At 39.9% G+C, this 16,028-nt stretch overlaps 1 protein-coding gene across 6 annotated transcripts in view; it reads left to right on the top strand.

Annotated features, from left to right (window-relative positions):
* The window catches only part of MID1 (midline 1), a 328,111-nt gene that overhangs the window by 131,677 nt on the left and 180,406 nt on the right, over positions 1-16,028 (top strand). Inside the window, exon 1 of one of the 6 annotated variants that reach the window (XM_073354722.1) lies at positions 1,326-1,545. The exons of the other annotated variants lie outside the window; for them this stretch is intronic. The gene's annotated coding sequence lies outside the window, so the exon portion shown is untranslated. Of the gene's footprint in view, positions 1-1,325; positions 1,546-16,028 lie in introns of those variants that run through there. 6 annotated transcript variants of the gene reach the window in all.

The following is a 16,028-nucleotide window of genomic DNA, read 5'->3' as shown; positions in this document are numbered from 1 at the left end:
GTCGAAAGAAAACACATTTTAAGAACCACTTTACTGAACTATTGGCATCACATCACTGTGACACCTTATTCTGCAGCTCAGTGCAAAAGATTCCTGGAGCTGAAAGGAATTTTCTGGGTAGTGACTACTTCTTGCCTCGATAGAAACAGCCATTGCTGTAGCAAATCCATGACCATGGGGCTTTTCTTCAGGCATCAGATTTGCCTGATTGTCCCTTGAGATCAAAAGACAGATTTCCATTTAGAGTGGAACAGAGGAACTAGCAAGCTTCTAAACTCATCTTAAGTTTGAGGCTGGGAAGGAGGGGTGAGAGAGGCGAGGGGGGAGAGGTGAGAGGGTTAGGGACTTGAGGAGGCGGGTGTGAGTGTATAATTCTGTAGATCTCCCCCTTTTCTTGGCTTAAAAATGGTGTAAGTCAAGCAGCAGCCACACGTTACACACAGCTCCTTTTTAAAAGAAAGCCACTAAGGGACAGATTATGTGTGTTGTGCAACTAAAAACAGGTCCTATTGGACAAAGCAAAAAGGCTCCACCAGTTGTATTTTATAATCTGGATATTTTCTTGACATTCAAAATAGGGTACAATACTAACTTAGGTTTGGAACCTGTATGCAAGAATTATTTTTTCCCCCACGAGGAAAGGCAGGAATCACCCTCCCTGAGGAGAAAAATGAAAGTAAAATGTTAGGGAGAGCGTTATACATTTACTAGTGAGACAAATGAGGGTTTATCACAGAACATTTTGTAATTTCTATAGCTTTGTTTGCACATGTTCATATGTTTCTGTTCCTCAGAGCACACATATACTTGGTATATATGTAAATTAGACATAGCGTGTTTTTCCCTCTATACTTCTTATGTTTTATGCATTTTAATCTGGTAGGACTTCAAAAACAAATGTTTCTTAAATTGATAGTGACATACGTGGTTCTAAATAGAATGGGTGTTACTACACCTTACAGGTTTTTTGTTAAGTATTTGGGCAACTCTCCAATATTTGGGTAGTTTTACTGGGTATTTAAATTTCAAGGTTTTTTTTTTTTTTAAATCTCAGGAGCCTGTTAAACTTTGAGCGGACCCAGAGCAGTAAAATAAGAATGAAAATAATCTCTTATGCCACAAATTGACTTCCCTCTTTGTAGCCTTAGACACTGTTTCCAGCTGCTTTCAGTCTGTTAAATCCTTGAAAGCTTTCCTAATCCTCATGTAGGCAGTCTTTCTGTTATACCCCCCTCCCCTTTCTGCTGATTGGTGAGGCTATTTCATGGCCTAATTCAGCCAACTACTACGTATCTGAGCAGTGATTTGAAATAAGAGCAAGGCAGACAGTTGCCTCCCTACTCCTGACTTTTAATAGGCTAGAGGAAAGGTTGCGAAACTTGACATTGTCTTAGGAAGAGTCCCGACAGCAAAAGATAAAGGAAAATGAGAGAGAGAGAAACTTAACTGCTGATGGATTTTTGTTTTTACTTTGAAATTACACTGTAAATTTGAATTCAGATTGTTTCCTGCTGGATGGATAATGGAATTCTAAACATGAGGCAGGTAAGGAACATGCAAAGCATTTAGAGATCTGTAAAGGAGGGAGCAAAGGGGGGAAAGTTGGGTTGGTCTGTAAATATTTACTTTGTTGGACTAGATAGCATTTGCAGAAACCTTTGCCGAGTTTAGATTTTTAGCCTGAAGATCCTTTATAAATAAATAGAAATTAACCAAGGGTTTTTACTTTCAGTTTGATCTTATTGCTAGTAAGTGATGTCATGCAATTCATTGTTTGATTCAATTTTGTAAAGAGCATGAAAGCTGTTTGTAGGATATGTAAATCAATTCCAATTTGCCATGGCTTAAATATATTGTGTAGACTTTCTCACAACCTTGTTTGTGACATGTACAATAGGAATGTGTTTTATAACTGTAGAAGCGTGTGTGAGTGATTTATTAAACATGCACAGCAACTCACACACAATTGCCAATACTTTATTATATTTTAAAGCAACTGAAAAATTAGTCTCAAGCAGTTTTCTGTTTTCAAAAAAAGTACTGAAACACTGCAGAAAAGAGCCTAGAAAACCCATGATTATTCAAATACGATCACTTTTTTAAAATCTTGCTATGAATAGACAAAAGCAGCTGTTTTCTTATTCACAAAGTTGAAGGTCACAATGGGATAACAATTTGATACTACACTGTCTGTAGATTTGCAATTAAAATATGCAGTTAGAAGAACACACAGAGTACAGAGCACTGACAGATGTAAATCTCAACCTTAAAGCAGAGCTCGGCTCTGAATTAAAGACCCTGGCAAATCAACATCTTAAAATCAATACTTTGTTTTATGGATCGCCACTGTGTGAAAGTCAGGCTCTGAGAAAAATGTTCTTGTTTCTTTGTGAGAGTCATAGTCTATTCAGGCAGCTTTCTGAAATCAGTAGGACTTGGGATAAGGTGGGGGAGGAGGTAGTGGGGAAAGGAGGGTAGAAGCCAGGGGTAAAGTTTGCACCTGCAGTGGAAATAGAGCATTTGTTTTTTTTTCAACCACTTTTTGAAATCAAGATGAAAGCACTCATGTATTTTAGACCATTTTGCCATATGTGGAGGAAAAGCAGTTTTTGCGATTGGGCAAAAACCTGCTTTTTACCTTTTTAAAGATTGTTGGGGGGGAGGGGAAATCTTGTCACAGTGGAGTGCAAATGGAAACTAAAGTTTACATACTGCATTGCTTGGGTTCAAATTAGTCCTTTATCTGTGTGATCAGCAGAATGCTTTGTCACCACAAAAAAGAACCTTTGTAAAGGGAGGTGTCAGAGAGGATCAGAAGAAAGTTGGGATATGTCAGAGCCTAAGAAAATACAAAACAAACATTGCTAAAGATCGATGAATGTTGCCTATCTGGGATGCTTCTATTTGAAGCATAAGGTTGTAAAGTGTGTGTGTGTGTGTGTAAGAAAAGGAAAATAAACCAGGAGAGGAGAAGAGGAAAAAGGGGAGTGGGAGCTAGTGAGAAAATAAACAGCACTAAAGTTCTTCAATGACTCCCCAGTAAAAGGAAAAGAGGAGGGGCAGATTTAGTATTAGAATAGTTTTGACTCATTATATAATACCCACCTCCATCCAACAGAAGTTCTCCTCTTTCCACTTCCTCTATGACAGCAGTATCTCCTGGGAAGTTGCATACATGAAGCTGAGAATATGGGCCCGATTCTTCCCTCACAGCAGTTTTACATTGCTGCAGCCCCATTAATTTTAATGGAGTTACTCCTGTTTTTTCCCCTCTGTACATGAGAGAAGAACTAGATCCAATAGTGCAGACCCTTGACTGTTATACGTTGTCATAGCTTCATAATGGAGCAACTACAGCAGGTGAAGATCTGCCCGTGTGTTTAGACACACATTTTTGTGCAAGCTTTCCCAACCAACTTGGCTGACCTCACTTATGCCATATGCACAATTCTGAAGTTGCCACTGGATTTCAGTGGTGTTTGTGTGTGAGAAGTATTTCAGTTTGGCAGAGAATCTGTTCTTGCTGAACAAAAGCCAGTGATCTAATAGTCTAGAGTTGAAGGGACTAATCATGTGTATGTTGACAGAGCTCAAATAGCCTCTTTGCATCTTTAAAATGGTAATTGGAGATCTTGATAAGCCTCCAGATGTGATGACCGAAGGACAGTACAAAATAAGAAAGCAAAATATTCAGGAACTGAAGTGCCATGAAATTGGTTAGAAATCATGAGATGGTTAGAAATCACTTCTGATTTTATTTGAAAATTTCTGAAGAGGAGTCGTCCTCAGGAAAAGATGTGCCTTTTATATCTGCCAGCCAATTCGTTGTCATAATCCTAGTATGGTTTGGATTTGCAGGGTTAACTATCAAACAAATCTGGTGTCATCGCATTCAAATGAAATCATATATTGTGCTGATGAATGATCTGGCCCACAGGCAGCATATAGCTACTGAACAATAGTGCACAGGCTCAGAAAAGTGCAATGAAGCTAACTATCCTAGCTGAAAAGCAGAAATTACCCATAGAAATGTAATCTGCTGCCTGTTGGGCTGATAGGATTCAACCTGCTTTACAACTGTGCCAGGCCCACAGTCCCTAGCGGGACATCGTTGGTTGGTGGTATGGAATGCTGTGCTGAGAGTCATAAATGAGACATGTAAAAAGAAATAGCCTTTCATTAGGAGGTAATTTAAAACCTCAGCAAGAGCTGTGACAGTCTCTGTTCTGTCTGATATAAATAACTCCACTGAAACCTCTATAATGAAATTGTGACGTTTCCATACAACTGCTGTGTACATCACATCTTTCAAAGCACCTTGGTAATTCTGCAGCTGGAAAATTTCAGGCCTCTAGTCAAAAGTACGTCCCTAGGAAGTGGAACTATGTCGTTTAAGAGGGTCTAACCCGGGGTGGGCAAACTTTTTGGCCCAAGGGCCACATCAGGGTGCAAAACTGTAAGGAAGTCTGTGCCTCCCCAAACAGCCTGACCCCCAGCCCCTATCTGACCCCTCCCACTTCCAGCCCCCTGACTGCCCACCTCAGAACGCTCCATCCATCCGACCCCACCCATGTCCAACCCCCCCCCGCTCCTTGTCCCCTGACCGCTGCCCCCCCCCGGGACTCTCCCACCCAATCCCCCCTGTTCCCTGTCTCCCCCCCACCCCCTGAACCTCTATCCTATCCAACCCCTCTGGCCCCCTTACCATGCTGCTCAGAGCAGCATGTTTGGAGCCGCGCCACCCAGCCGGAGACAGACACGCTGTCCTGCATGAGCGCGCAGCTCCACCACCCAGAGTGCTGCCCACCTGGCGGCATGGCTGAGGGGGAGGGGAGACAGTGGGGAAGGAGCCAAGGGCTAGCCTCTGGGCCAGGAGCTCAGGGGCCAGGCAGGACGGTCCCATGGACAAGATGTGACCCACGGGCTGTAGTTTGCCCACCTCTGGTCCAACATGACAGCCAAATATATACCAGGAAACAAATCTTCAGCTTCACTATGGATACTGAAATTTCCATCTACTAAAATTCTGACCAGCTCACTACTTGGGGAAAAGGGATCAAAAGAGTCAAAAAACTCTCAAAGATCAGAAGTTTAGATAAGAACACAGATGTGTCAGAGTTCTAAGATTTATTGAGGCCAGTGTGGCTGGGTGCAGTTTGCTTGTCTGTATTCTTGGTATTTACTTTAAAACTGGAGAGGGCAGTGTGGTATCTGTTTAAGGTTCCCCAAATGGATCTCAGAAACTAGGTAATCAATTAATTTTTAATATTCAAACCCATTTTTGCCCACAACAAATAATATCCTCAAACATACTAACACCATAATGCAGCACATAGGAATTCTGTGAAAACAGATTTAGGGCTTTATTTTCCACTCACTCAAGTCAATGGCACTATTCCCATTGACTTTGATCAGGGCAGGACTGGGCTCACAGTCCTATAAAAGGGTCCTATTAGACATGCAATTTGCTAATGGATCATTAAGAACCTAATTAAAAGTGAAGATAAAATCTGTAAGGCACAGAGGCCATTTCAGTTCTTATTTGTCACAGCTATAGTCATAGCTTTTATAGTATATGATTCATAGAGTGCATACATGCTGGATAGAATTTTAGTCGATAACACACGTAAAACATAAAATCATCCCTCTTCCATACAGATGTTTAGCTTTTTAGCATGTGGTTTCTATTTCCTACTTTCTTTAGTGCACCTTTTTAATTCTTAATTTATTCCTTGCTAAGAAATCTATATCCTTGTCCTGAAATATTGTAATCATAAGACTTGCTTTAGGAAGTGCTGCTTAGAGTTCTTTTTTTTTTTTCAGGGGCTGTCTTGTCTAGAATGAGAATTTATCTCTGAGAATTCTGTTTGGTGTGTGCCATATCTAATAAAGAAAACAAGTGTATGGAAACTGTGGGCTGAGAGTATATCAGTTAATTAGTGCCTGGACATTACCCGGTAGGAAGTCTGGCAAAGTTTTTGTGTGTGTGTGTGTGTGTGTGTGTGTGTTGTCTGCTTTCTTTGATCATTTGTGTGGTAAATAGACATGCAGAGTAACTATGGCAACATGTGCTGTAGGTTTGTGGGAACAGAGGGGATTCAATCACTGGACAAAGGATAGTTTGTTAGGATAGGTTATGATTAGAAAAAGGTGGCACCGAATAGGACATTTAAAAACATAACAAATTTGAGTTTTTCACAACTTAGAAAACAACATTTGCTTTTATAGCTATGAAAAATCCGGCCATGTTTGAGGGTAGTGGTGGAGAGGGGAAATAGAAATAAATTAGAGTATAAAATAGTGCTATTTGATTATTGTGCAGTATATGCCTTTTGTAAAACTGCATTTGTTTGAACCAAATGTACATATTAGTGTTTTTTTTTAAAATAAATCCTTAAATATTTAAACCTCATCAGTGGTTTGTGTATTAAGGCTGGAAGACTGGCCTTCTGCAGTGTCTAATATCTTTGTACAACTTGTGATCAAAAGATACAGTACATATTTCAGTTACCTACCTGTAGAGGTCAGACTTGAAGTTCACAAAAACTTTACATGATAGAATTTAAACCAGAGTTAAGAGTAAACATTTCAGTGCAGACATAGCCACTTCCTTATTAACTTTAAACTGAATTACCTGATCTTGGTTTATAAATAGCATATTATATTAAATATATACACACGCGCACACACACACACACTATGGATGTGCATAACCAGCTTGGAATAAATAAAAATGGAGCCTTCTCCCCTATCTTGAAAGGAACCAAACCTAAACCTTTTATTAGGTTCTAAAATATTTAGAAGTGTTTCTCTCTCACTAATCCCCTTCTACCTTTGATACATCTCAGGTTCTCAGAATGTCTGGCATTCTCTGCTGGGCTGGCTGCTGACTTCCAGTCTAACAAATTCCAGGGTTTCTGTGGGATCAAGGGTGGGGACAATGCATTCTGGACCCCTTCTAACCTGAAGAAGCCTTTGAGCTCAGTAAAAATAGTGCCAGACCTTAGAATCCATCAACAGAATAGCACCAAAGGTAAGGGGTCTGCTGGAGGGTGGGTCAGGGATACACTTTGAGACTGAGGAATTAGTAAATGCTCAGGGGACTTGCTGGAGCTCAGCAGAGTAGAAAGATGGAGTCTGGGAGAAGAATCAGATGGGTGGGGAGGCAGAAACAAATGTAAGGGGACTTTTGTCCCCTTACTAATTCAGTGGGGGTTTTTCAGAAGGCTAGCTCCCAGTACTAAAAGTAAGGGGAAGGATCAATGGGAAATCAGGGTAAAGGAAGGGGGAGCGAAGACTCAGATCCTTTCGCTAACCCACTTCACCAGGGTAGTGTATAAGCCAGGAAAGTTCCCCACAATAGTGGGCCTGTTCCCCTGCTTACACTAGTAAGGGAGAAAGAAAAGGCACGCACAAAAATGTGGATAAAGTTTCGAATAAGCATCAGAACTTCCAGGGCTTATTTGAACTGAACTTCCAAACCTTTAAGGTTTCCTATACGGTAGTCTACCTTTTGCTGCACCGTTTTTCTGTACATTTGTGCTATTTCGTGCTTATACTGTTTCTGCAGGTTGTGAAGAGTTATTGCACATCACTAGAGAGCTCAAGTCTGTAATATGAAATCGACCCTGTATGGAACTTAAAAGGCACCACAACGGTTTGAGGAAGCAGAGTTTGATCTGATGTTTATAATAAAAATAGTTCTTAATGTTTCAAAGTGATACTTCATAGATATATTTATTATATTATCTTATGGGGATATGGGTGGAAAGATGTGCAATTCAAAAAAGCTGGAATATAACACTTTAAGGTGTGTTTATTTGGCCCTGCAATATGATTAGATTTTTCTTGTAACATGTTTAGGTCTAAAAACACTTTGAAAAGTACTAAAAAGATTAAGAGAAAGCTAGGCTCTACTCCTGGCCCAGAGGGACAGAGACTGAGAAGACACAATAGTTTTGTTATCAATTTTTATTATAACAAAATGGACTGTAATGACAATATTTTGCCACAATAACACATTTGTAAATTATCTAGTTGTATTAAGATTTTATTACTGCTGAAAGGAGTTGGTACTTGATAGTCCATCACTTTATTTTTTGGGAAAGAAGGATTAATTTTTTGCATTTCTATAAGAGGCCTGACCATTGCACCTGGGCACCTAACTCTCGGTGTCACGTTGCATGTGTGTTATAAGAAAGTTATGTATTCATCCTGTCAATGTCACTTCAGGCTCAGCCAGAGCAGCTGCTGTGGAGCTGAATTCCTTCTCTCTTTCCACCCCAGCATCTGAATTCAGAGTTTGTTAAATTCCCCTACTTGACTGGCTCCAGAAGGGAAAAATGGCCAGTGAAAGTTTTTCAGGTGGTGTTGCATGGAACTACCAGTACAGCACCAAGCTGACTCTCACAATTCCAATATGATAATTCACATGTGTAAAGTTCTTCACATCTGCAAGTGTAGCCCTTTTGCCACGTGCCGCTGTCAACAATGAGGACTGGGTTAAATCTCTGTAGAATAAAAAAAACTGTGGCTCTAGCTCCCACCCAGAGGCGTGTTCCTACTTCTGGATCTGGAAAATAGAACCGCTGTGGTCATCTTGGCAGCTGATTCTTCCCCACTGAAAAACACTCAGGAATCCTTGGGAATATGGAACCACAACTACTTTAATTTTTGGTGGGGGTGGGAAAGTAAAAAAACAAATCAAAACAAGTGTGAGACGCTAGCCACATAGATATCTATATACAGGAAGGTAAGCAAAACCCCTATCAATGGGTCAGGAGTATGGTGTCAGGCGTATGGCCGGTTCCACAGATGCAATGTATTATTTGACGAGCTGGTTGATGTTTGGAAGTGTTACCCATGAAGCAATCCCCATCTGCCAGAACCCCATTCATGGGTCCATTTAGAGTAGTAATCAGGGGGACATCAAAGGTTGGCTCCCCTGTGCCTGTCAGCTCAAGTCTACACCACTGATATCAGCTGTGGTGAAGTTAACTCTGTTCTACAGGGCTCCTCGAGGCATGGGTGAAGTCTGCTCTGCAGAGTCTCTTGGGTAGGCAAGCACTTTTTTCTCTAGGAAGCTTTGGAATGCTACCTGCTTAACTATATCACTTAATTTTGCACCTTGACTATTGACTCTAACTCCCAAACTCTGTGTCAAAATTCTCAAAGTGTGTGTTTTGATCCTGAGCCTGGTCCACTGAAGTCAAAGGTTAAAACTCATTTACTGAAGTAGCAGAGGATTAGGCCCTGTGACATTTTATTGGTGAGATTCAGTGATGCATAGCATTTAATTAATTGCGCAGTTGGTATAAGGGTGTGTGGTTGGAAATGATTCTGACATGCAAAATCTGAGGTGTACTTTAAATGTTGTATTTAGGTCTACTTCTCTTCAGGTTTTTGGTACTAAAACGCAAGTGTTGTTCCAGTTCTATACCAAGTCAAACCCACACCCTATGCCTCTTGGTATGGGCTGACATGGTGAGCAGACTACAATATAATCATGCAATGAAAAAATTACAATGGAGAAGTTACTTATATCCTTAACAGAAAATGTTCTGACATTTATGTTGTCAGCTGCAATGTTATATTAGAATACATCTTAATCTTTTGTAAGGGGAACAGAATCACATCTTTACTTGTACATTAATGACAATTTTGCTTAGGGGAATTAGTATAAATCTTGTAATTAGATTAGGAAAAGAGGTGAAAAGCACTACTTCCTGTCCTCATTAAGTTGACTTTTGAATATTGGGGGGGTGGGGAGTAGAAGCACCACATAATAGGACCCGCTCCTGCATACACTTAACTATGTAAAGTAACATGTGTTACTTTATTCACATGTGTTTTCTGTAGGGCTGTCAAGTGCAGTTAACACATGATTAACTCAAATTAATTGGGATTAATCACTGTTAAACAGAATACCAATTGAAATGTATTAAATATATTTGGATATATTTTTAAATACATTAATATATTTCTATTACAACAAAGTATACAGTGCTCACTTTATTACTAATATTTGCACTATAAAAATTACAAGTATTTCAATTCACCGCATACAAGTGCTGTTGTGCAATCTCTATCATGAAAGTAATTTACAAATGTAGATTGTTGTTGTTACATAACTGCAGTCAAAAACAAAACCATGTAAAACTTTAAAGCCTACAAGTCCACTCAGGCCTACTTCTTGTTCAGCCAATCACTAAGACAAACAAGTTTGTTTACATTTATGGGTGATAATGCTTCCTGCTTCTTATTTACAATGTCACCTGAAAGTGAGAACAGGAGTTTGCATATCACTTTTGTAGCTGGTGTTGCAAGGTATTTATGTACCAGACTGGGCATAAGAATGTTTAGCCTTTCAAGCTTCGGCCACCATTCCAGAGGACATTCTTCCATCAGTACAGCTGATGACTCATTAGAATAATGCATTAAATAAACTTGTGACTGAACTCTTTGGGGGAGAATTGTATGTTTCCTGTTCTGTTTTACCGCATTCTGCCATATTTCGTGTTATAGCGGTCTTGGATGATGACCCAACACATGGTTGTTTTAAGAACGCTTTCAGAGAGGATTTGACAAAACGCAAAGGAGGCACCAATGTGAGATTTCTAAAAATAGCTACTGCTCTTGAACAAAGGGCTAAGAATCTGAAGTGCCTTCCAAGATCTGAGAGGGACGAGGTGTGGAGCATGTTTTCAGAAGTCTTAAAAGAGCAACACTCACATGTGGAAACTACAGAACCCAAACCACCAAAGAAAAGTCAACCTTCTACTGGTGGCAGCTGACTCAGATGATGAAAATGAGTATGCAGTAGTCTGCTCTGCTTTGGATGGTTATTGAGCAGAACCCGTCAGCATTGATACGAGTCCTTTGTAATGGTGGTTGAAACACGAAGAGACATAAGAATCTTTAGTGCATCTGGCACGTAAATATCTTATGATGCCAGCTACAACAGTGCTCCGAGAACACCTGTTCTCACTTTCAGATGGTGACATTGTCAACAACAGGTAGCATTATCGCCCATAAAATGTAAACAAACTTGTTTGTCTGAGGAATTGGCTGAACAAGAAGGAGGTCTGTGTGGACTTTTAGGCTCTAAAGTTTTACATGGTTTTGTTTTTGAGTGTAGTTTTTTTGGTATATAATTCTATATTTGTAAGTTCAACTTTCATGGTAGCGTTTGCATTATTGTACTTGTATCTCTTTACAGTGCAAATATTTGTAATACAAATGAGCACTGTACACTTTGTATTGTGTTGCAATTGAAAGACATTTGAAAGTGCAGAAAATGTCCAAAAAATTTAAATGCTATTCTTTAATAGCACAATTGTGCAATTAATCAATTTTTTAAATTGCTTGACAGCCCTAGTTTTCTGATTAGTTTCTTTCAGACTACTTATGTGAATAAAGCTATGGATGTGCTTAAAACATTTGCTAGATTGAGCAATAATACTGTAAAATTAGTAATATAATAAGCAGAATCACTTGATGTTTAAATAAAATGGTACAGATCCTATGCCGGTATAAATTGGCAGTTTCCATTGAAGTCAATGGAGCTTTGAGGATTTACATCACATGAGGATCAGGCCCAGTGTTTTAAGGGAGAATGCTAAATTCTGCTAATTAGGCAAGCAAGAAAAGTTTAGAAAATGAACCCATTTGCCTGTCTCCCTTCTTTCCCAAATTTTTTGGGGAACATAGATCCAGAAAAATTGAGATTCAGAATTTACCTTTTCAAACAAAAGGTAACATTAACATTTTTGAAATGGAAATATTTCATTTCAGTTTACTGAAATGATCTAAAGTGTTTCATTTTGAGCCCATTAAATACTAAACTGTATTCCCCTAGTAGCATATTACCTCATGGGAGATGTAGTTCAGGCACCTGATGTTCCCTTTCTCCTGTAGAGGCTAGGCTCCATGGCTGGACTACATCCCCCATAATGTTCCCACAGTCATGTGACTCATGATGCACTAAGTTTAGTCAGGGAAATCCACATTTCATTATAGTCCTCAAGGGAGCCTGGCCCATAGAGAATGGGGTCTGAACTGCAAACCCTCAAAGCAATGCTCTGATGGGAAATTCAGTTTAATGTTTTGCCGAACTCTTTTGAAATGAAATGTTTCAACTCAAAACACAAAATATTCCAATTCAAGCTGACCTGACCAGAAATGAAAAATTTCAATTTGATTTCCCAATATAAAAATGAAAACTCTCAGCAAAATTACCAACTATCTCTAGATCAAGAATATCCAGAGTTGTCCAAAAATTTTGGAATTATAATAACTCATGTTTCAGGTCATAAGCCTGTTTCTATTAGAGACCAGGAGGAGACCTACAGTGGAGGTCAGATTATTCTATATCCGCATGTTGCAAAGTTCTTATACCTTCCTCTGAAGCATCTGGTGCTGGCCACTGTCAGCGACAGGATGGTGAACTAAATGGTCTTCGTCTGATCCAGTCTGGCAATTTCTAGGTTTGACAGAAGCCTGTTGGCCAAGGGTCCCCGGTCTTTTGCAAACAACTCTCACCAGACCTAACACTTATTATACCAAACACACATCTCGCAGTCTATTTATCCATAAAGAGTAACATGTAAAGGTACCTACAAAAAGCGTATAAATAGTCAAGATTCATAATCATTAAGATATGCACTTGGGTAATATTTAAGGAATAGGTTTTATGGACTTTGAGTAAGAGTTAGTTACGAATGGATGTTACCAGTATGTCTTGATGATGGTCCATTCAAGCAGGAAGACGCTGTCACCCCTCCTTGGTTAGCCAGTGATGTAAAGCAAGGCTCAATGATCTAGCCTTGCTCCATCCCAAGACTACTGATGGAAACCATCAAAGACAACAGCAAACAATGAAAATCACTTGAGGTAAAAAGGGCATAAAAAGGGCAGGGGATTTCCATGTTTGAGTAGAGGCAAAAGACCGATTCCATATATTAGAGTGCAGAGAAGCCTCCTTAGTGAAAGGATGCAGATAGGCTACCATGGAAGAATTGGGTTCTGGTTTCTGTGAAGACAGCCAACTCTGCAACAAACTGACCTGTTGAGAGAGAATCTATGTTAGGAAAGGTATAGATACATGTAGACCCAGGTTTGTTTTATTATTTTGTATTGTAAATGTTTCCACCATTCTCTTTTTTCTAGTTAAATCTCCACTCTTTTAAAATAAACCTACTCTCGTTTTATTCTCACAAGTGCTGTGTTATATAGGAACTGTGATTTAAGGTAAAACTGGGCAGAGGATCTGGAATTTCTGTGAGTAGTTAGTGTCAAGGGCTGGAGATCACAGGGGAATGATTCAAAGGGACTCAGGGACTGGGGTGCACTTATTATTAACCTGCATGGCAAAGACAGGGCTGGCATGTAGGGTTGCCAACCCTTCAGGATTGTCCTGAAGTCTCCAGGAATTAAAGATTAATGTTTAATTCAAGATTGTCATGTGATGAAGCCTTCAGGAATAAATCCAACCAAAACTGGCAACCCTACTGGCATGGTCTAGAGAAGAGTGCTTTGAGTAGCATGGGTTTAGGGAGCCAACACCTCACTGAGTCCGGTGAGGCTACCTGTTGCTACAGAGAGGGGATAACAAGGTGACACTCCGTCCTGGGAACCCAGAGAACTGTTGCATTCTGTTCCAAACTCTCAGGTAAAACTGCAAATGGAGACTTCAGTAACCAGGATCACACTTGTATTGTGGTTGAGACTAATGTGCTATGCTGCAATATAGCAAGTAAAGGCAGAAATGTAAGATGTAATTTTCTGAAAAAAATGCAGTTAAAAACCAGCAAGTTCCTCGTGTCCCCTGAAAAATGAAATTTGTGCTGCAAAAACTGCAAGACAGTGTCAAGAGAACAAAGGCAGGGCTACTTTGGGAGAAATGTGGAGACAGCAGGATTCTTGTCACTTTCAGCATGCTGTCTGGGTAAAGAATTGGGACAGGAAAACAAAATGGCAAAGGGTGGAAGGAAATCAAGTTGCATGGAAGTGACTGGGGCACATACATGCACAAATCTGCACCTGTGCTCTGGCGTGATATAGCAGGGTCAAAATCAATGCAGTTTGCTTAATCAAATAAATTAGCTTTGCAGTCCCTTTTTAGAAACAAATAAAATGCACTGAATAGAGCAACTGGTAGAGATTAATATATTTTGATGCAGATACCCCCTTTAACAATGCCCCTTGAAACCAGTGGCTGTAAAGAGTTAATGGTGGTTCTTTTCTGATTGGATAAAGAAAAGAGTGCAGTTAGGTAAGGATTCCTAACTGGGAGTTAAACAGTTCAAAAGTGCACTATATTGTTTTGGTCTAATTAACACAACATGGTGATAAGACATTAAAGCAGAGTGACAACACTATACATTGATAACAGAGGATGTTAATGCCTGCAGACACAGCCTACATTGTAAAAATCTGGGAAAAAAATGCTTATTATGTTAGATAGGTCAATGTGGCTTGACCTAGTTTTGCTTTGCTGCCTGGAAATTATGTCAGTATTAGTTATGTCATCCCGTTGCTTGAACAATTTAACATCCTTTTTGCATTGCAGTGTCCTGCTAGTACTTTTATATATATATTTACTTATTCTTTACCAGGATCCTACAGGCTAATAATTGTAGAGATCTGCATTTGACAAAGCAAACTAACCAACCACCACCACACTCCAAAATTGTCTCTTTTTGATATGCCCTTTGTGTGGTAAGGAGGGTTTTTTTTCTGTCAATAAATAGCAACCTATAAAAATCCTAAGGCATCTCTTCTCCCCTTGATGTAAATGTATAACTCGTGTTAAGGTTACGGAGTGAAGAACAACTAGGCCTCATGTTGCCCCTACACAGCTTTATTTATGGAAATATATTTTTAGTTTTGTGATAATTAGCTGTTTGCCTTTATCATTGTATAGAGCTTACTGAGTTCTTGTGAATAAGCAGATTTCCTCCCCCTGCGAAATGGATGAGATCATAGGAAATCACTTGTAATTCATCTAGACAAAATTTTGCTCAGCATTGAAGATAAAACTTGGATTTCCCTAAATATTCATGTTTTGTCTTCACATTTGTTTTTTTTTTTTCCAGTGTCAGGGCTGGGCCATACAATCTGCCCTGAGTTCAAGGGTGATTGTTAGCGTTGTGTATTTGGTTGTCGTGGTAATAGCCAAAACTGCTGCCCCCAAGGATACAACAGTTAGTGCCTCAGGAGCAGGCTAAGGAATGAAATGTGTCTCTTCTTCCTCCCTGCTCCAGTGAGGAAATAATCGGCTCCTAGTGTAGCAAGTTACTTCCTCCTCTGCACCAGTTCATCTCTGCTAGCTCCTGTGTTAAGGTGGTGAAGCTGTGGCTCCACCTACTCCTCAATTCTACCCACCCACCCACCAACCAGCTGCACAGATGGGGGAGTAGTGGCCCTGGAGAGTTAACTGTGCCCCCCTCCCTACCTTCCCCCTCTTGTGGCCTCTTAAGCCTCTGCATGTTCTTGTCAGGGCAAGTCATATTCTGGCTTTGTGTAGCATTTCTACATATCCAGGAAAGAGTTTTGAATCCTAATCTTGCTCCCATTGGAATCAAAGGGGAGAGGCTTTTGGCTAGTGCCTCTGGACCCAGTCATGCAGGCATGTGAGAATAATCATGGGACTACTTAGGTGGGTGAATTTACACACACATGCAAATAGTTGAAGACTCACACCCTCTTGCAGGAGCAGGGGGCGTAGGCCTTTTATCTTTTAACATTTTTTTAAAATGAATGATATGAAATGGTCCTCAGGGTTTGAATGTGGCCTTGTTCCTCTCGGTGTTAAAATATTCTAATGTGGAAAGAGCTGTATAATTTCTCCACCCTTTCTTCACAAATAAATGTAACCTTCAAAAGGTCCTGGTGCTCAGATTTTCAGCTCAAGTAAAATTGCTTTCTAAAGTCCTTGAATGTGCATTAGATGTAAATGCTCTTATACCCCCCATTATCAAGCTTAATTGGAAAAAAAGCCTGATAAGACTATGCCTTCAAAGATGCCT

Source organism: Lepidochelys kempii, chromosome 1, assembly GCF_965140265.1.
Source record: "Lepidochelys kempii isolate rLepKem1 chromosome 1, rLepKem1.hap2, whole genome shotgun sequence".
NCBI classification, from domain to species: domain Eukaryota; kingdom Metazoa; phylum Chordata; order Testudines; family Cheloniidae; genus Lepidochelys; species Lepidochelys kempii.
This window is presented reverse-complemented; position numbering and strand designations above follow the sequence as displayed.